Source organism: Rhinolophus hipposideros (genome assembly GCF_964194185.1).
Source record: "Rhinolophus hipposideros genome assembly, chromosome: 14".
NCBI lineage: Eukaryota > Metazoa > Chordata > Mammalia > Chiroptera > Rhinolophidae > Rhinolophus > Rhinolophus hipposideros.
This window is the reverse complement of record NC_138060.1, coordinates 14332974-14354201: the sequence shown is the minus strand read 5'-3', so window position 1 is coordinate 14354201 and position 21228 is coordinate 14332974. Positions and strand designations below refer to the sequence as shown.

General features: G+C 43.2%; 1 protein-coding gene and 1 long non-coding RNA gene across 5 annotated transcripts in view; one reads left to right on the top strand and one right to left on the bottom strand.

Moving 5' to 3' along the window:
* LOC308507446 overlaps positions 1 to 21228 on the top strand; it is a 148978-nt gene that overhangs the window by 79815 nt on the left and 47935 nt on the right. The gene's annotated exons all lie outside the window — the stretch shown is intronic.
* Positions 18574 to 21228, bottom strand: part of FHIT (fragile histidine triad diadenosine triphosphatase) — a 1470686-nt gene continuing 1468031 nt past the window's right edge. The window contains exon 11 of one of the 4 annotated variants that reach the window (XM_081072405.1): positions 18574 to 18879. The gene's annotated coding sequence lies outside the window, so the exon portion shown is untranslated. The remainder of the gene's footprint in view (positions 18880 to 21228) is intronic. The other 3 variants (XM_081072404.1, XM_081072407.1, XM_081072406.1) reach the window with 3 other exon arrangements.

Sequence of the window (21228 nt, the reverse complement as noted above, 5' to 3'; positions counted from 1 at the left end):
TTTTCGGGGAAACATAGTACCAGGGAATGCTTTAAAGAGGTAATGTTCGACATGATCCTTGAAAAACTAGTAGCATGTTTATAGTCTGAGACCAGATGCGTAGAGAGCACAGGTTAAGAATAGGAAAAATATCAATTATATGACCATGCAAAAGACCAAACGGCAGCATGTCACAACCTGACGGAATCTCCCAGATGTTACACTGAGTGAAAGAAGCCTGATACAAAAAAGTTCATACAATATGAGTACACATAGTTAAACATAAACTAAACATTTAAGGTTTGTCGTTTTAATGTATGTGTATTTTACCTAATGGAAAGGAAAAAAGAACAGAAAGGAATACTATTAGAGTAAAAATCACACTTACACGCATGCATGTGGGTAGCTGAATTATACCCTGAAAGATGTCTGCACCCGAGTCTCTGGACCCCATGCATAAGTTACCTTACATGGCAAGAGACTTGACAGATTGTGGTGGAATTGAGCATCTCTAAGTGGGGAGAGTATCGGGGATTATCCAAGTGGGCCCCATGTGATCACAATGTTGTTACAAGAGGGAGGCAGAAGAGTAAAAAGGCAGAAGGAGGAGATGGGGGGCAGAAGCGAAGGTCAGAGTGATGTGCTCTGAAGACAGAAGAAGGGGCCGCAAGGCCAGGAATACAGGCAGACTCTAGGAGGAAGAAACAGGATTTCCCTCTGGAACCTCCAGAAGGAATGTTGGCCTGCCAACACCTTGATTTTAGCACAGTGAAACTGATTTCAGCATTCTGACCGCTTAGAACTGTGAGACAGTAAAATGCGTGTTGTTTTAAGCCACAGAATACATGGCAATTTCTTACAGCAGCCACAGGAGACTCCTACAACGTGTATTATTTGCCCAGGACAGAATTAGACCGTACGTTCTGCCTCATCTCCATTCACCTTCACAACTGCCCTTTGACTGAGGCTGAAGTCATTATTTACACTCATTCAGTAAAGGAAGAAAGTGAGGCTCAGACAGGTCAAGTGCCTCCCCAGCACAAAGGAAGTGGAGAAGCTGTGATTATGCCCACACACCCGAGCTTGACATCTGCATCACGCAGCTTTGCCCCTGCCAAGCAGCCAGGGCAGCAGGAGCAAAGCTGCGGAGCCTGTGGTCTGGAGGAGGCCAGAGTGCTGGCCGTGCTCTGGGAGCAGTCCCACGCCCACCTTCTAGCCGGCGTGTTCTGCCTGCAGAGCTCTCAGTCAGGCCTCCTCTCGGGTCCCTGGCCACGAGGAAGAGGTATGGACCGTGACGCTGTTGTAATAGCTTTTGTGACTGGAGACTTGCTTCAGAGCCATGGTGAGCCCTTGAAATATTTCACTTGTGCACATTGGGCATTTCGTGAATATCTGTTTACTAAGTTCACTAAACTCTAAGTCTGTCCTTGGATGTACTGTACTGAGCTGCTGCCATCAGCTACTTGCCTGTGCTCACATGCAGGTATGTTTGGTTGTATTAGTGAGGGAATTATACCAAGCTATTGGCTCTGTCTCCCCAAATTCTGGGACTTCAGCAAACCCATCTTTATTTAACAGATGGGTAGTCAGAAGATTGTACAAGTAACCTATACAGAGAATGCCATCACTAATGTAAGAGCCAAACCTGTGACATTGCTTTCCTGACCTTCACATTCAGCTCTACCAAGAATAGGATAGTACTTGCCCAGTTAACAGCAGAAAATGCAAGTATTTCTTTACGCCTTTTGGATGTCTCTCCCAGGTTACCCAGTGAGTGGCTCCACTCTCTACTTTTCCTTTGTCCAAAGAAGCACACTGGTTAGGACTAAGGGATTTACAGACAATCAAAATTCAGTCCCACCTTCTACAAGGTGGGTAATCATGGCAGATCACCCCACCTTCAATATACATTATCTAAACGAGGATATTTTCATTCTTCCAAACCCAGAAAGAATGTCAGATCTTTCAAGAACCTCAGAGATCTAGTCCAATTTCCCTGTTGAATAGGTAGAGAAATTCGGCCAAGAACAGAAGGTTAGTAGGCAAGTGGCCAAGAGAGAAGTGAGTGGAAATTTCAATTGCATGGACAACTGTTGGTGCAGGGTTGGCTGATTATGAAAAGAGCATTACCATCAGAAGCATTTCCGGTAGACTATTAAGATCTATGATATGGTAATCATTTGAACAGCTATGATTATTAGTCTTATTTGCAGACACAGTGTTCAATTATGCAGAGCATTCTAGTGCAACAGCCCTGTGGAAATTTCTCAGCCATCACTGCAGAGAGACTATTTTAAATTAATATATTCAGCAGTTTCCTTAGACCTACTTATCATATACACATGAGACCAACTACCCATGAAAAATAAGTTCGCTACAAGGGGAGGTATGGGAGCTTTAAAACACTTCTTATTGCACAGTAGCTAAATAATTTTTGGGGAAAAAGAAAAAAATCTTACTTTCTTGCCTTCAGGGCCATCCAGAAGGCTCTATTCAAATCTCCACTTAAGCAGAAGTTAGTTTCTTGGCCTTGGTCTGGGGAACATTCCTACACGGAAAAATCGATGCCTCATTGTTGATGGAGCCCTCCTGCTGCTCACAATCTTGTTTTATGTATTAATTTGTAATGGAAAGGGAAGCAGGCTTAAATAAATAGTTATTAAAAGCCCACACCACATCACACATACACATACCCGATTCAATAACAGTATCATGTAGAAACTCTTCTGGAAATCACAGAACTCTCCTATCAGAGTCACTGCACTTGCTATTAGAGTAATAAACTATTTTTGCCCAAATTCTCCTTTTACTAGCTTGTCCCACAGATTGTGAGTCAGCCAGGTCCCCTCTAAGGAGTCTTCAATAAAACTTCTGCCCATCGGGAGCTTGTCACAAGTGTAGGGAGGTGTGGCCAGAGAAAACACTGAATAAGATGTCCTACCTGGGACGTGGGGGTGGGGCTTCAAAGTGATTTCCACCAAACCAGCCCTAGTGGTGCAAAGGGGTAAGGGAGGGGACTTGGGGTTGGCCTCTCAGTTGAACAAAATGCACTCTATTGATGAGTATGGCGTCAATGGAAGGCCAGAAGCGAAGCTCTGGGTTTGGCTTTGTGTCATAGGGTGAAGGATTTTCAGCTACCTGGGCCCAGAGCCTGGAAGGATAAGCTTTCCAAGCCTGTGCACTTAACTGAAGAAAAGGCTAAGCAGCCAGAGCAGAACAATTAAAAAGAGCCTTTTCTGCAAGTTCCTTTTAGCCCAGAAAGGATTTCATTTAGCAAAGAGGCCACAAATGGGACCTCTTGGGACATTCTTTGAAATGGAATTGGATATTCCCACATGGTTTGTCCTTTGGATAAGCCCACGAAAAGATTTTAGAACTGCCTTTACCATAAAGATCAGGTCTCTTTATACCCTCGCACATTCCGTTGTCAGCCTCTTCCCTTGTTCTGTCCATTGTGTTAGGGATCCTTGAGGCTTTCTTAGCAAGTGAAGAATGGTAGCTACCATGTCACCCATGACAAGCACAGGAGCTTGTCCACTTTATAAATACACCGCTTAGTCTGGATGCGTTGCTGTGGCTTTTCAGTCCTGGAGAAAAGACATGGGGATGCTTGTTATTTTGAGGACATTTGTTTAGTTCAATCATGCAGTGTCTCTGTCCTTTAGGAGAAGCCTGTATCCCAGTTAAGGTGTGGCGGCAGCCGTGGGATAAAGGAGAAGGATACTGTGCTGCTATTAGGATACAGGGGCTGCTGTACTGGTGTCATACTGCGAGTGCCTCACTTACTTATCCAATCAGTATGTTCTTACTCATAGTTTACTATATGCCCCTTTGCCAGGTGCTCTGGATATAGAAAAAATAACAGTCAATTCTTTGCCCTCATGAAGCTTGTGTTCTAGTGAGACAGAGGGTGTGTGCACATAAACATGATGTTTTCCGAATGTGACAAGAGGGAGGAAAGAAACCAACGAAACTCACGTTAGATTGTGAACAGTGAGGGCCTTTGGAGGGAGGCAGTGTTTCAGTGGAGACTTGAGGCTTGAGAGAAAACCACCTGTGGCGAGAATCGAGAAAAGAACATTCTAGGCAGAGGAAAGTAGAAAATGAAAAGGCACTGGGGAAGGAGAGAGCGTGGTGCATTTGAGATTACAAAAGAGAAAAGCCATCTAGAAAAGGGGGAAGTTGGTGAAGAAGGAAAGAGCAAGGGTCAGAGAGGATGGCAGGGGCGAAACCCTAGAAAAAGTTGTATTTGGGTTTTATTCTGTGTACAGTAGGAGACCACACAATGGTTTTAAGTGGGAAATGATGGGCTCCGGCTGATGAATTCGTTTTAGTGAGAATCTGGCTAAAATGTGGAGGATAAATTATAAGAGAACAAGCATGGAATCTGGGAGAAGAGGCTAGGAGTCTGTCACCGAAATCAGGCCAGAGGTGACAGTGGTTTGGCCTAGGGTGATGAGTGAAGAGCAAGAACAGAGAAACAGGTGGAGAGACAAAGGTACAGACTCAGAGTCTGAAAATGCACTGCCGGCACGTGTGGGAGGGAGCCCAAACGTTAGCACAGCGGATGATGGCACAGAGTAGGTGCTCAGCGAGGGCTGATCTGAAAGAAACTGCGTTTGACATTTTAGGCTCATATTCAAGCATTGCCCCGTACACACCTTTGGACTGTAGGGGAGGAAAAACAATATTCTCTCTACTCTTCTAGGTTCTTGGCTGGAAACCCCTCTGTAATAAAAAGACAGTTTAGTGGGAGAAAACCAAATTTAATCATGAATGTACCTACAGGAACCCCACAAAGATAGGAGACTTAAAGGCAGCCAGAAAATTGAGGCAGCTTATATTACCATCTGGAGCTAAAAAGAATGGGTCAGGGTCTGGGGACTTCAAAGGGGAGAAAGCAGTTCACAGGAAGGTGAAAAGAGATGTTTGGTAAAGAAAGGCTACCCTATCATTCAGGGAAGTCTCTGGTTCAAAAAGTTTCTGTCTGGTAAGAGCTGTCTTCCTGGCACAGGCTCCATTTGTGTGTTCTTTCAGGCAGTTAACGGGAGAGGGGAGAAGCTTTTCCTGAGTCTGCTGGATCTTGATTTCACATGTAAGTGTGGTACATTTTGGGGTGGCACATCTGCCACCCTTCAGGGGAAATCCTTTAACCTCTCTCAGTGAGGATTGGTGGGGTTGGCAGATTTGCCAGTCCTTTGTAAGTGTCCAGCCAGCCAGATGCCAGGCTCCTGATGAAGATGGACATTTCTGAAGATGCCAGTGCCCGTATTGATTTCACCCAAGGCTCTTGGTGCTCACTAGCCAGGGCTTGAGGGCAGGTAGCCAGGAAAACTTTGCATTTGTTTCCACCTCTCCCCTGACTTCCTGCTTAAATGCCTGTGGGCCTTCTAAGGGCAGGGAAACAGATAATGCTCCTTGTCCTTCCATTATTGACTTTGGATGAATTTGTCCAGAACCTTGTCAATTCAGATGCTCATTTGGCTGATAGACGAGAGGCTTGTGGGAAAATCAAAGAGCAATCCTAGGGCTCTTAGGGGCTTATTCATCATGGAGCATATTAAGGTATGTGGCTAATTATATGCTTTATTATGGATGCTAATTTGTGCTGGAAGCTGGTACAGTGTGTGTTAGCATTTAGCTCTAGTTAATGAAGTTGAGTTAAGCATTCAATATATCACTGAGCTCACAATTTCTCCTCTTGGCTTGAACTACTTGGTGTGGAAAACTGAGGGTGACGGTGTTGGGAGGACAACACATTCACATAGTGAGTTTCTTTCCTGTAACTCTGGGCTGTCTCCAATGCTGCATGGAGCTTACACATTATTCACGTGAGATAATTTTCAGTGGGATACAACCCTGGGCTGTGTTAAGAGAGAAGTATCGTTGTGCTTTCTTATCACAAAGAGCCCCTGTGTGGCCTCCAGTGAGCTCACCTGGAGCTCTGAGGTATTTTTAGAGACAGCCTTCATGTTTGAAGAAGAAGAAAAGGAAGCTGGCATGACAATGCATTCAGCATGTCCCACTCAGTTCATACCTAATTTTAATCATCGCTGATAACTTTAAAATACAGAGGATAAAAAAATCAAACTTGCTTTTGACTTTTGCAATAGAGAAAACCATCTATTTGCTCTGCTTCCATTGGTGTTAAGAGAAGCTATTCATGTGAATTCCTATCGCATCAATGAAATAATAGATTCCTGGTTGACCCATTTAATTTTTCAACAGCCACCTTTCTTATTGGGCTAAACGAAGGGGAAAAGAACAAACATAAACAAACAAACAAAAACCCCAATGTCTTTTTTAACGAACAACTTAGATTCAACTTGATTCTTAAGTATTCTTCAGAACCCACCTCCAGAGACTGGACACTGAGGAGGGTCTAGCAGGGGAGGGAGTAAACGGCTCTGAGACCTAGCTCCAGAGCCTCAAGCCTTCCAGAAGGGCCTGTTTGATAGCTGAGGTTGTCCTTCACCTAATTCCTTATCCTCTACGCTCCAACCAAGGCTTCAGTCCGGCCCCTTTATCTGCCATTGGGAATTAGCACAGGCTCCTGCTGCATTGCATATTCTATAGTTTCATGGGGCAAATGGGAGCTTAGTTTTCATTGAGGTGCTGACCACTGTGCCAGGTGCATGGCTGAAATACAATTATTTCACTTGATCTCCACCAGCCACACTGTGGCCAGTGCTCCTAGGATCCCCAAGATGTCCATGAGAAAACCTGAGGGCACACAGTTAGCAAGGGGACGTGATTTTTAAGTCACACTGATTCCTTAATTCAATGTTCTAAGCCAAAAGTTGCTAAATTTTTCCTTTTAAGAGCACATAGGACATATTTTTGGCTCTATGAACCCTGTAGGCCATACATTCTTTGTCACAACTCACTTCTCTTGTTGCAGAAGGAATGGACCATGGTGATCCGTGAATGACACGTGTGGCCAGGTTCAGCCTCCAGGCTAGGGTTTGCCATCCTCTGTTCCCAAATGCTAGCTCATTTTTGCTCCTCCAGGCTCTTTGGCAAAGCTCTCAGGCTTTGGAGATCCATAGAGTTGGGCTCACATCCAATCTCTGCCGCTTGTTTACTGTTATGTTGGAAAAATTAGCCTCTGCGAGCTTGGTCTTCTTTATCTGATAAATGGGCTGAAGGACAACCTAAGAGGCTAGTTGTGAAAATCAGATTTGAAGATGGCTGTGAAGCACTGAACATAGAGCATGGCACTGGGATAGCTGTTGAATTGTGGCCTCAGGAAGCTTGGTTGATGCTCTCCTGAGCCTATCCCTGACTCTATGAAAAAGGAGTGAACAGCCCCAGACCAGGCAGGGAAAGTCCTGGGTCTATGGACCAGCTTTCAATCCCATTTCTGTCTCCAGAAAAACCAATTTGGTATCTGAGAACAAAAACCAGAAGCTTATAATGGAAATTCAGGCCACTGATATCCCAGGGAACATAGGCTCCAATATTAAATCACAAAGGAAGAAAGCAAGACATTTTGAAAAAGCTTTTTGGAGAGAGTGAGACATACAAAGAGCCCCTCAGTGTTTTACATTTGTGAGAGACCCCTGCTGGATTCCCAGTTCTAATCTGCCATAAAAAGCAACACGGCTACAACAAGGCAACTGGTTCCATTGACTCACTTCCTTTTTTCCCCATAGCCTCTGGCATGAAAACTCAAACCAGTGAGACACTTTAGAATTTGCTTCAACAGTGCTTTTTCTGTCAATCAGCAGCTGATATTGGAAACATAAAGATGGTGACTTGACTCAATTTTCGTTTTAATATATTTACTTCTGATATGATCATCCTAGAGGAACCACAACTATCAACTATTTACTTATGGCTCCCTGGGGCACAGAACTCTGGGAAATTAAACCACAAAATTAATGGTGACACAATAGTAATGGTGGTGATGAGAACGCAGAGGGCCAGACTGGCTCTATCTCATACAGGCAGGATAAATGGGGTTGGGTCATTTTATTTAACAAGAGTATTATGCACATTTATCTGTGTTCCTTTACTAGGGGGAAACAAAGTGATTCATTTGTTTCTCTCCGGTCACCTGCTTAGTAAACCCAGAAAAGCACTGTTAGCTCATATAACTACAAAGTTCATGGGTCGATGGCTTCAGGTATAGCTGTATCTAGGAAGCTCAAACCATGTCAATAGAACTTTGTCTTTCTCTCTCTCCCTCTCCTTTGTGTCTGTGTGTATGTCTTTGTGTCTTTCCTCTTTCTCCTATCCCTTTCTGTTCCTGTCTCTCACTTGCTTATTTGTGAAATGGATTTTAAAAAGTATAAGGTCCCAGAAGCAGCAGAATCTCAGAACTGAGGTACAGAGTCAGGTAAGGGTGGTCAACAAAGACATGATGGAGAAGGAAGTGTCTGAGTTTGGGGTAATAACCCCCAAGGAGAGAAGTCTAAAGCAGTTTTTTTGTTTGTTTGGTTGGTTTTTTATGTTTATGTTTTTGTTTTTGTTTTTACCTTGTGCTCTCTAAACACCTATAGAACAGTCTCCTGGGACTAGTTGCCATGATGCAGTTTCCTGGGCCGCACCATAGATGAACAGAAGGAGATCCCAGGGAAAGGCCAGGGCTATGCATTTCTTTAGCAAGTTCCCCCTGGATCTTGCACATATTCTAGTTTGAAACAGTCTTAAGTATAGCAGCCTCTCATTCTGCACATTAAACAATAAAAGGGAATTCAAGTTTGCACCCTGAAATTAGACCAGGAAATATAAAACATGTAGGGTTTAAGTTGTTTCTGGAGCACTAACTCGGGAAAGCTTTTGGGTCCTCCTACTTTCCATCCTTCCTCAATAACATACATAGACCATTCTGACTTACAGGTGAATTCAGCTGTGGGCAGACAGCCTATCTGGGGCCCTCAAAGAAGATGACGTTCTCTTTTTCATTCAACAATGCAGAAAGCATGGAAATCTTGTGTAGAGCCCATCTCTAGCTAGCCTTGGCTCTGGATGACTTGCCTAGAAAAAGGCCTAGTGGATAGTAAGTCCCCCAGAAGTTTCCATGAGTTTTTTACCTCTGTCGTTGCAGTTTTGGAAAAGGAAAGCACAGAATTCCTAACTTGTGTGCCCCTTCATTCCTACTCTACTCTATCCTGGTATGGACTCTGCCGTCCACAGAGAGATGGCTGGGTTCACCATCGCTGCTCTGCTCCTGACAGGCTGAGTGACTTTGAACAAGTTAGTTAACATTCTCTGAGCACCAGTTCTCTCACAGGCAATACCTATCTCATAAGATGGTGGGTGCAGACTAAGGGGAGAATGCATCAGGGTTATTTAGCATGTCTAGCACCTAATAAGTGCCAACAAACCTCAACTACTATGATTTGATGATTCTTATTAGTATTTGATCTGTCGTGTGCACAGACAGGAGAAATGAGATTTTAATATGAGGAAGCTATCAGCCTCCTACATCTTTTGCAAAATAACAGTGGGTCAGTAGAGCCTTGGGGAAACATTTGATTTCTATTAGCCTTATTTCTGTTGGCCTTAATCATATATAATTAATTATATATAATTAGTAGAAATGATCATGGATATTTAGTTCATTTCCATCGATGAATCAATGGAGCTTGGTAGTTAAGACCAAAATCTTTGGTGTATAACAGACGTAGGTGTGAGCCTGGTTCTGCAGTGTACTAACTCAGTGACCTTGGGCAAGTTATTGAACTTCTCCAGCTTCCATTTCCTTCTCTACCTAAAGGGAAGAATAATAGGATTCATCTTACTGGGTTGTTATGAGGACTAATTGGTTGTTGGAAGGAAAGCACCTGACACAGTCTTTGCTCCATGAAAAGTGCTCTGCCACCAGCACTACAAAGACCCTTGTCAAAAGGGGGTCCATGTGCTCCATGTATTTTATGGAAAGACAGTTATGTTGAGTTTGCCTTTCTTTTGTATTTAAAATGGCTATGCAATAAGCTTTTAAAGCTTACCCGATATTTACATCCCCAAAAGGGGTTCCACGAAGCCAGAGAAGAGAAGCGTGGGTTAGAAAAGTGGGAGGAGCGGGTAGAGTGACTTTCTCAGGTTACTGAAGACTGTGAATGCCTAGGATCCTTGGAGCTGGGAGTGAGTGTTACTTTACAAATTCTCTTGGCTAGACTTCCTTCTCTTTCTCCCCTTTCCTTCCTCCCCTTCCCTTTCTCTTTAGGCGGATATGGAGATGGAAATACAGAGAATTCCCCTGTTGAAGTGGGGCCATCACTTTTTCTTCTATGGCAGATACTGGTAAAACACCAAAGTACCCGTTTGTTTCTTCCTACTTATTCCTTCTTGCAACAGAGTAACAGGAGAACAGAGGAAGGCACTATCAAAGGCATTTCTGTTCAAAGGAAAAACTGGATGATGCCTATTTCTGTTGGAAGTTCTTTCTGCTTCTTGGGCAGTGTAATCGTTTTCCCCTCTTGATTTTTGCCTGAGGCACCGGAACCTCAGATCGTTTTCCCTTTTTCGAGATTTACCTGTTGCATGGAAAGCAGCAGGGGAGCCTTATAATACATGTGTGTCCAGGCCCCACACAGCTGGGTCTGCATTGCTCACAGGCGGGTGGCATAGCACTCCTGGGGCAGGAGAGGAGTTTTGGAGGTCTGTGGACAAAACATCCAAAAAACCAACAGATCACAAGGTGACAAGTTATTCCCTTTCCACTTCTCTTTCAATCCTCAAGGAACAGGAGTGTCTGTCTGGTTCTAGTGTATTTTAACACCTCTCTACACTAATGTCTCCTTATAATAAAGTGAGAAGGCAGGCCTCGAGTGGGACTTTCAGCAGTCAGTAAATAGGATGTAGCTAGAGTTCAGTAACTTTGGGTTCATCCTTATGGTTAGCTTCCACCTATGGCAAGGGATACTGCTTTTCCATTTGCTATAGTAGTTTTCCATTTCTGTGAATAAATATAAGGAAAAATGAGAGTTTGGTAAACGAAATATATATCGAGTAAATAGCAGGTATTATGTAGATATGGCGAAAGTGTTGAAGGCTGGGAAGAACTGAAGTTTGAGGAAAGTACTCAGTCAAGTGACATGTCTTCCCTTACTTCCACGGTGGGGCCACCTTCTAATGAATCCAGATGGCTTGATATATTTGTTTCTGAGAGTCTTCATGAATACACAAAGCTAAACTCTCCAGAGAGACAGAGAGAGATGATGGTGGGGATATTTTAGCTTTCAAGTCTTTCGTTAGGAGTGAAAGAGCCCCAGCAGGCTCTTTCCCCGGGAAAAAGAAAGATCAGGACGGCAGGGCTGTGGGCTTCAGAGTTAGGTCGGCTTGAGTTTGCATCTCAGCCAAGAAAGTGTCATCATAGATTCTGGATTTACACCATCTGGGTTCAAGTCCGCCTCTGACACTTGCTAACTGGATAACTATAGGCAAGTTGTACATCTTTGTGCTGCAATTTTCCTGTCTGTGAAGTGGGATAATAATAGACCTTCCACATAGAGTTGTGAAGATTGGTTGAGCTTGCAGTACCTCGAAAAACTGTCTAGGGCATAATCTCACAGTAGGTGCTCCATAAATGTTAGGTGCTGTTATTATTGTCCTCATTATCATCACCACCACCTTGGGTGACATCTTCTGTGAGCCTCGTTTTCCTTATTTGTAAAATCAGGAGAGTACAAGCTTCACCCAAAGGTCAGTGGTACATGGCTGACGCATAATCTGTGCATGCTCCCTGCCATTACCTTCTCCTGAAAATGTGACCCTGAAAGCTGATACAAACTTCCAAAGCTATAGGTATATGGTTTTTGTACATTACTTAAATTTGAATGCATTTTAAATGGTTTGCAGCTATAGCAGGGGCAAGCTCCATTTCCCTCAGGATAGAAACAGTGAAGTCTTAAGTACCATCTGATCTCACTTATATGTGACATCTAAAAACAAAACAAAACCAAGCTCATAGATACAGAGAACAAACAGATTGGTCATTGCAGGAGGTGGGAGGCGTAGGGATGGACAAATGGGTGAAGGAGGTCAAAAGGTACAAACTTCCAGTTATAAATAAGTCATGGGAATACAATGCACAGCATGGTGACTACAGTTAGTGACACTGTATAGCATATTGGAAAGTTGTTACAACAGTAAATCTTAAAGAAAAAAAATCTTGTAACTATGTATGGTGATGGATATTAATTAGACTTATTGTAATAATTTCACAATATATACAAATATGGAATCATTATGTCATACACCCAAAACTAATTTAATATTGTATGTCAATTATATCTCAATAATAAAAAAAAAAAAGAAGAAAAAAACGTGGATCTTTGGCAGCTAAGCCCAATTTTAAACCCATGTTTCTTCTCTTGGCTGAGGTTAGCACTATTTTATTAACTTGGTAGTGAACTGTAGATGTCCTACTTTTCCTTTGTTCATCTGCGATCGATCTAAAGTAATCACTTAATTAGCCCTGGCAAGAAGTCGTCTTCAGTGTTAAATAACTCTAAAAATCTACTGGAGATGCTTGAGTGGCCCGATTGGAATTAACTTGCAGTTCATTACCTGTAGACTAAGATATGTTACTTGTAAGGCCCGAAAAACAAGCTGTATGCTGCATGGAAAACACATTCTTTTCACTTGTAGGGAAAAAAAAAACAAAAAGCATCCCTTTAGGCCATGGTTTTCAAAGTGTAGATCCCATATCAACATTGTCTGGGAACGTGTCAGGTCCCACTCTGGGTGTACTGAATTGGAAACTGGAGGTTGTGCCTTGCAATGAGTTTTAACAAGCCCTCCTGGGGGTACTGCTGGGGAACCACTGCTTTAGGCTGTCTCTCAAGGTTATAGATTTGTTTTTGTGAGCCTGCCTTCAGGCAGAGAGAAGAAAAAGCAGAAAGGAGGAAAAAAGGGAAGGGCGGGAAAGAAAATCATGAAGGTGGTGATGAGGCCCGAGAAAACTGGGTGGGAAGTCTATTTGCTGAAGTGTAGCTGTGACCAGCAGTATGGGATTCCTTTGGAATGTGGGGGCATTATTCCAGATCCTTCCTTGAGAAGAGTGTGGGAGAGGGACACGTGCACCAGGGTGATGAGACTGAATGCTCAGAGAGGAACCAAAATGCCTCTCTGTTGTTGAAAAGTGAGAGGACAGTGGGGCATTTGCTCGGTGAAATAAAGAGTACAGGAAACCATAATTGTTCTCAGAGACCCCACCCTGCCTCCCAGGATGTACACACAGAGGGTACTTAGTAAATCCTCATTGAATTGACAAACATTGAACCTTCAAGGCCTAGATTGAGTTTTCTCAGCTGAATTTGATCTGGCCAGAGTAGGTGTGTTTATTGGGCTCTGTCTGTAAAGAAAACCAAGAGTTAACCCATAGGGCATCTACTACTGTCTCTTGTCCTGCCTTCTGAGAAACGGCTTGGCTTAGGGGAGAGAGCCCCTGGCTTCAGTACACAGACAGTAATAGTGTGTGACCGTAAGCAAGTTACAAACTCTCCAAAGTTCCGTTTCCTCATCTACAGAAAGAGGATAATAGTTACGTCCAACTATTTTTGTTCAGCATTATAGCACCTAGTACACGCAATACTTGGCACTCAATAGGTGTTGAGTAAATATTTGCTAAATACTTATTAAATAAATATTAGGAAAAGGAAGAGAGAAAGAAAAGAAGGAAGATTGGTTGCTTTTTATAAGGCTTTATGAAACAATGCTTTGAAAACAACTGGCATAATGTCTGGCACATAGATATTCCATAAGTAGTATCTGTCATGATAAAGAGGAGAAGAAGAAAGAGGAGAATGATGATAGTAATGATATTAATTAATACTGGATTCAGAAAAAAGTCTCGTAGGTGCCTAGAGTAGGGTCTATATTCCTGCTGATACCAGCACTGCTTTTCCTGTTTCCCTTCCCTCTGCAGTCTAGTTATTCCACTTTCCCAGCTGGGACCACCTTACTTTTGGCTGCCAAGCTCAGAGCCATCTGGTTCTATGCGTAGTAGGAGATTTAAGATGTTTTCAGAACTGAAATTGTTGGGATGGTTTTTTTCCTGCGAGCACAGCCTTGGGAGCTTTCCCGTCCCCTCCCTCCTCTGATATCTTATCGGAACAGTTTCTCTGCGAGCACAGCAATTAGAGGCTTTCCAGTCAAAACAATGTTGAGCGATCACAGCTGTTAGGGAGGGACCTCCCTGGCACCCCCGTCAGATTTAACCAATCCCTAGTGCTGCAATAGCAATGGCGTGAATGCCTCCCAAACCCGGAGGCCTATCCCTATAAAACAAAGTGCCCGACCCCAGTAAGTGCTCAGTCTTTGGGAACAATCCTGCTGAGCCCGCCAGCATAATAAAGGTGTGTTCCCCCTGATCTCTGAGTGCCGCTTGAGTTTCTCGGTCCTTGCCGTTCTTCCGCAACAAAATAAACTGCAAGTGTGCAAGTGTGTGCTTGAGGGTTGTTGTTGGTAGTTGTTCCCAGTAGGACTTGCCAATTTTCAGTGCTGTAATTAAGTAATTACATGTTAATTATTTTATGTTATTTTATTTCTAGGATAGGTAATCGTTAACCTTTTGGATAGCCCATTTGCCTCACAGTCATAGTAAGCATTTTTAGTAATAAGCTTCCCATTTGTTATTAAGTTACAGGAATGCCATTAGTTGCCTTCATTTACATGATTTAAGGGATGCTTTCACCTTGAGAATGTTTGGATATTCCTTGCCTTTCCTTAATTATCTCTCCTGTTTCCTTTTGAAAATCAGTGGAAATAACCAACTTGCTAGCTCAATAGACAGTTCAGGAAATGGGAAAGGTATTTATTAAATTTGCTGAGAATCCTTGGTTATCGATTCTTCTCTAAAGACAGTAGGTTTTGGGGATTGATCCCAAACTCAACTGTTACCAACTTTGTGACCTTGAGCTAGTTGCCTAACTTTTCTGAGCCTAAATTTCCATATGTATTAGATAGGGATCTTGTATGGATTAAATAACATTTGCAAATGTACCTACAATAAATATACAACAAAAGTTCATTTCCTTCTTTTGTCAGCATGTTAGGCGGGTATACTCAAAAGAAGCAGACCAGTAGAAGAAGTAGGTCCAGACCTTAGTTTCAAGTTTGGATTGATGGCAGAGGTTTCTACTCAATGAGACACACTCAATTCTTCTCACCATCTGAAAGAATTGAAGGGGCCTGGGAAGTATTGTTCTATAACTTTGGGTCAACTGTGATGATGATAACCATGGGAAAAGATTCCTTCAAGCTCCTTGCCAAAAATAGAATATCATTCGCCTCCACCTTTTGTATTTTGATTGTGGGTGGAACAATAAAGGTAAGGGATGGGCCTAGAGTTTGAAAAGTAAGCAGACAAAGATAAATAGAAGACATCTTCCTTGAGAATGCTGTCAATTGAGAGAGGGACCTCTGTGCTGTTTTTGTGTGAGAAGCACGACAGTGGAAATGGACTCCCATACATACATCTGGTTATCTATTGTTTACCATAAAATTAGCAACTCTCTGGCTCTCGAGCCAAACAGAAACAACCCAGTAAGTATTTCTGCCCAAGAAGAAATCAGAAAGAAAAAGAAGGCGATTGCTAGGGACGTTGTTCTGACTTACACACTGTTCTTCATTGCATTTTGTTTTTTCTCAGTGCAGGCGAGACCCACTTTAGCAAAAGGAGTAATAGTTGGTTTTCCCCATATCGGTATCAGGAGGCTTTGTTAGTTCTTACATCTTCTAAAAGGAGCCGTAAACTGTCCTTGTTGAGTCATCATGCCTTCCCGCTAAGCATTGGCTCCTGGAGCTGTCATGGAGTAGAGTTTCAGGGCTGGCCTTCTGCACCCACAGCCCCAAATCGTGGTAGAGTTATAGGAAGAGACTGAAATGAGGAAACTAATAGGTGCATAGGCAGAAATGAGGTTCCTGTAGGGTTTTCATTGCATAGACAAAATGTAAATAAAATTGCAGTACGCTTGCAGTATGACTCAACTCACTATATCTTCAGGGACTGTTTATTTACTTCTTTGATTGAAAGCCAATGAATAACATCTGGACTTAGCCCCTGAGGCAGGGGCCAGGCATTCTGGTGACATTTGCTATTAAAACTGAGATGGGATCAATGTTTGACCTGGTTCACAATTCAGCAACCCTCAAGCAAGGTGGAGGTACCAGTACTTGCCATCCTCCCTCACTGGCATTTTGTCTTCTGAGCAAGCCTTGTTCAGCTAAAAAAGAAGCATCTCAGACTAGATTCCGGAACCAGAGAGCTTCCCAGTTTCAAGAAGGCATCACCGCATAGAAGAAAACACAGGTACTAAACTTATGAACCTTGGGTTCAAAGAGCATTTTATGAATTTGACTCCAAAGGCAATGGAAGTAAAAGCTAAAATACACAAATGGGACTATATGAAACTTAAAAGCTTCTGCACAGCAAAAGAAACCATCGACAAAATAAAGAGGCAACCGACTGAATGGGAGAAGATTTTTGCAAACAGTGCCTCCGATAAGGGGCTAATATCCAAAATATACAAGGAACTCATGAAGCTCAACAACAAAAAAACAAACAACCCAATTGAAAAATGGGCAGAGGACCTGAAGAGACATTTCTCCAAAGAGGACTTACAAATGGCAAATAGACATATGAAAAAATGCTCAACATCACTAATCATCAGAGAAATGCAAATAAAAACCACAATGAGATATCACCTCACCCCAGTCAGAATGGCTATCATCAACAAGACAAATAGTAACAAGTGTTGGAGAGGCTGTGGAGAAAAAGGAACCCTCATACACTGTTGGTGGGAATGCAGACTGGTGCAGCCGCTATGGAAGGCAGTGTGGAGGTTCCTCAAAAAATTACGAATAGAATTACCATATGAGCCAGCAATCACTCTCCTGGGTATCTACCCCAAAATTTTGAAAACATTTATACATAAAGACACGTGTGCTCCAATGTTCATTGCAGCTTTGTTTACGGTGGCCAAGACATGGAAATAATCAAAATGTCCTTTGATAGATGAATGGATAAAGAAGTTATGGTATATATACACAATGGAATACTATTCGGCAGTAAGAAAAGATGATATACGAACATTTGTGACAACATGGATGGATCTTGAGAGTATAATTCTAAGCGAAATAAGTCAGCAGAAAAAGCAGAGAACCCTGTGATTTCACTGATATGTGGTATATAAACCAAAAACAACAAAAGAACAAGACAAACAAATGAGAAACAAAAACTCATAGACACAGACAATAGTTTAGTGGTTACCAGAGGGTAAGGGGGGTAAGGGGAAGGAGATGAGGGTAAGGGGGATCAAATATATGGTGATGGAAGGAGAACTGACTCTGGGTGGTGAACACACAATGGGATTTACAGATGATGTAATGCAGAATTGTACACCTGAAATCTATGTAATTTCATTAACAATTGTCACCCCAATAAATTAAAAAAAAAGAAGTCATCACCCATCATTATCAGTAAAGAGGGCTTGAACAAAAACATAAGAATATTTGAAATGAGATGTGATTTAATCATATTCAGTCTACTGACTTACACTGAATCAGAAACAGTTGAAGTCCAAATGTCCTACGTAGTGGGTTGAATAGCACTCCCCCCCACCCTCCCACCCCCAAAAAGATATGCCCATATCAAATCCTGGAACCTATACAGGGTATCTTATTTTGTAAAAGAGCCTCTGCAGGTGTGTTTCAGTCAAGGATATTAAGATTTTGAGGAGTTCGTTCTGGATGATCTAAGTGAGCCCTGAATCCAATGACAAGTGTCTTTATGAGAGATAAACTGAGGGGAGACACACAGAGGTGGGGGATGTGAAGGCAGAGCAGAGATAGAAAGGATGACACAGAATGCCAGCAGCCACCAGCAGCTAGGAGGGGTTGCCTCAGAGCTGCTGGAGGGGGCACGGCCTTGCTGGCGTTTGGATTTCTGGACTCCAGAACTTGGAGAGAATACATTTCTGTTGTTTGCAGCCCCCCAGTTTGCAGTCATTCCTTAGCAGTTACAGGAAACTCACGCTCCGTATGTTGGTGATGGTGTTTGGGGTCAGGGAATGGCTCAGAAGCCCAATTCAAGGAGGCTCTTTGTGAAAAAGAAAATTCTGGTTTTGGTTCTTTGTAGCAGTGCTATTGATGTGTTTTATTTTTCTCTGTAAACTCGAACCTCCCCTCCCCTTTTATGAATATACTTGAGGAAAGAAAGGGCCTAAGTCTGCCTTCCCCCCTTGAAGAAATTGATTATTATGGGCAAGAGATGTGTTTCCTAAGACAACACTGACAGTTTTTCCATTCCCTTTCCTTGCATTCCTGCCACTCACACGGCGCGGCCTGAGGTGTTTAGCGCATTACGTGTTTAGTAGTTTCCAGAAGGTAATTTTGCCATCTTAAGCTCTTTCATCTCCGCCTCTCTGCACCCAAGGCAGGTGAGGATATGACCAAGTGAAGGTTGTACATTTCTTGTTCTAGTATCTTACCTACCAGAATGGAAACTCTCTAAATCTTATCTCAGCCTTAACAAAACCTTGGGTTTACAGGAATCACAGTACTTCCAAGAGATCGACTTCTCCAGTTGTATCTTTCAAAGGCCCCAAAACATCCATTTTTAGTTAGTCAACACACAAGATAAATATTTTAACTACCACTTTATTTCCATCCAGGCCAAGGGACAATTTACAAAGGGCTCAAGTCTAAGTACATAGATGAGGAAGTGTGGAAGCGCGGCAGGTGCCGTTGTTTTGAAGTTAGCCTGTCAGTCATCATGATTGTAACATAACCCCGTTGGCTTCCACAAGTGTAATAAAATGCTTTGAAAAGGTTGCAGAATTGTAGGATGTAATAAAGTCTGCTTAGCTTCATTTCCAATGCTGCAGAGTCCTGGACAACGAGGCCCATTTCCTTACGCCTTGGGATTTGTTCGAGTTACTTTCGTGCCTGGAAATGACGGAACATAAAAACAGACGTTTAAGTTAGAACACATAGCATTTTTTGAGTCATGGCAGTAAATAAAATGTAAGTTTGCTTACTGCTAATCTGTGTGATTGCCATTAACATTATATAAGAAGCCATATGGTTGTGGGCAGATTATGTGAAATGGGGGGTTCCAATCCTATTAATGCCTATACCCTCTGGAACCCCATATTTTTAATGGCTTGTGCCCACAGCCCAGACCCCAGAGGTCAGCTGCCTGGTCTCTTAGGAGTATCTTCTATGGAAACAAAGTTTTAATACAAATGAAGCCAATTCAGACCTTTAGTAACGAGGTAAGTGTAGGTTCTCAAACATAGCCATTATCAGAATTAACTGGTGAGCTTGGTAAGATCACAGATTTCTTGAGTCTCTCCTCCACATGCTGACTGAGCACATCTGCAGAGAGGCTCAGGAATCTGTGATTCTTCCCAAGTTCTCCGTGTGAGTCCCAGGTTCTCAGCCCCTGGGTTTTGGGAATGACTGAGCTAGTGTGTAGCAGGCTGCATCAGCTTTGCTTCAAAGCCACGTCACCTTAAGGTTGAGGCCAGGTCTCAAACAAATCATTTCTACTCATAAAATAGGAAAGGGAGTGATGGTAGTGGTGGTGGCAGCGGCGGCGGTGATAGTGGTGTAGGACAGTTAATGTTATTTGGGAGGAAAATTCCTAAATCACAGGGATACATTTCATAGCTCTGATACCTCCCCCTCCCCCAAAGCAGAACCTTCTTTCTGGGCCTTGATCATTGGTATCAGGAAAGTGAGTGTGGTCGGAACCTGGACTAACTGGGGCTACTAGCTTGGAAGACATTGGAAAGGGCAGAGGGTTATGGGAAAGAAAATTCAATAGGCGGCAAAGAAAGATAAGGAATTCATAGGCTAGATTTCATAACATTTGGGGAAGACTGACAGAAAGGGTGCTAGGAGATGTTTGGGGTAGCTGCCATGGGTATAAACAAAATTTTGTGTTATTGGGGAGCATAAGTGGACTTTCCCTTCAGTGTTTTCAAGGAATTTCAGTGATTTAAATTGCTTTTCACTTATTGTTTGCTGTTTGTGGCTTTGAGTGCAACACGACAACACAAACTTGGGAGGAGGAGGGGCAAAGACCCAGCCTCCTGCCAGTTCCAGTGTGTAGCTCAAGGATATCCCGTTATAGGTCCATTCAACCCACCTGGGTGAAGACACACAGCCACATATTTCAGTTTCTGACGCATGGAGGGACTTTTCAGTGAATCTGGCACTACCCTTTTTCTGCAAGTTCCGAATAAAGTCAGAGAGCAAAGGGCAGACAGTGCATCCCTTTGGAATAGATCTGGTCCCTTCTGGGATGTAGACCGTGAACGCTGAATGGCTTCTGCTTCAGCCTTCACATCTGAGCTTGGAATCCGCCAGGCCACCTGGTGTCTGTAAGTGAGGGGTGGCGGGGACGGTGCATGCGCCAGTCATCCTGCACTCCTTGGAGAAGGGGCCTGTCTCGTTCCTGTATGACACTGGGACCATCCCCTATTGTGCCCAGCACCACCCTTCTTGTCTGGACATACAGGTTGTCTCCCAGTCATTCATCACTGCCCTTTTCCTGGAACAATTATTAACTTTGAGTCAAAGGCACCTGTGCAGGCCTGAAAATGGATGTGTCCTTTCTTTGCCTCCGCCTCACCTGTCTAGGGCAGATTTATGTCCTCGGAGAAGGTTCCCTCCGTTTTATTTTTGGTCATTTGAACGCAGTGGCCCCGTGTTATTTCTCACACCCACCCTTCCTGACCCCAGCCCTGTAATTTCTGAATGTCCGAGGGAGCTTCTCCCCCTACCTGAGCAGGCTTTCTGTCAGTGTACTTGCAAGGCTTCCGCCATCCATCCCTCACACAGCTGTGATAGCCACACTGGCACCCTAGCTTCGTAAGTCTCTGTCTCCAGCCATTTCTTCTCTCCAGCTCTCCTGGAAGCTTGTGGGAAGCAGAATTGGCTTTTCCTGCCAGAGTGCAGTGAGTGAACATGTTGGGCTTTGAGAAGACTTGAGCCTGAAGCTCAGCCTCGTCATTTACTGGTTGTGCCTGTGTGTCTCTAGGCGATGTGGAAACATATACTGTTGGGGCTGTGGAAAGCACTTAGAGCAATGCTTTGTAAGTGCTCCCTGATGTTATTGTCGTTAGAATTATTTATTCTCTGTACTGCACTGCCAGTCAGAAACTAGCAGGCGAGAGCCCCATGTGTCAAAGCAAGTACAGGTAAGTACTTAGCTACCCAGGAGATGCAGCCTCATTATCGGAGAGGGAGCCTCTGGGCAATGTACTTATCTTCCCATCTGCTGATTGG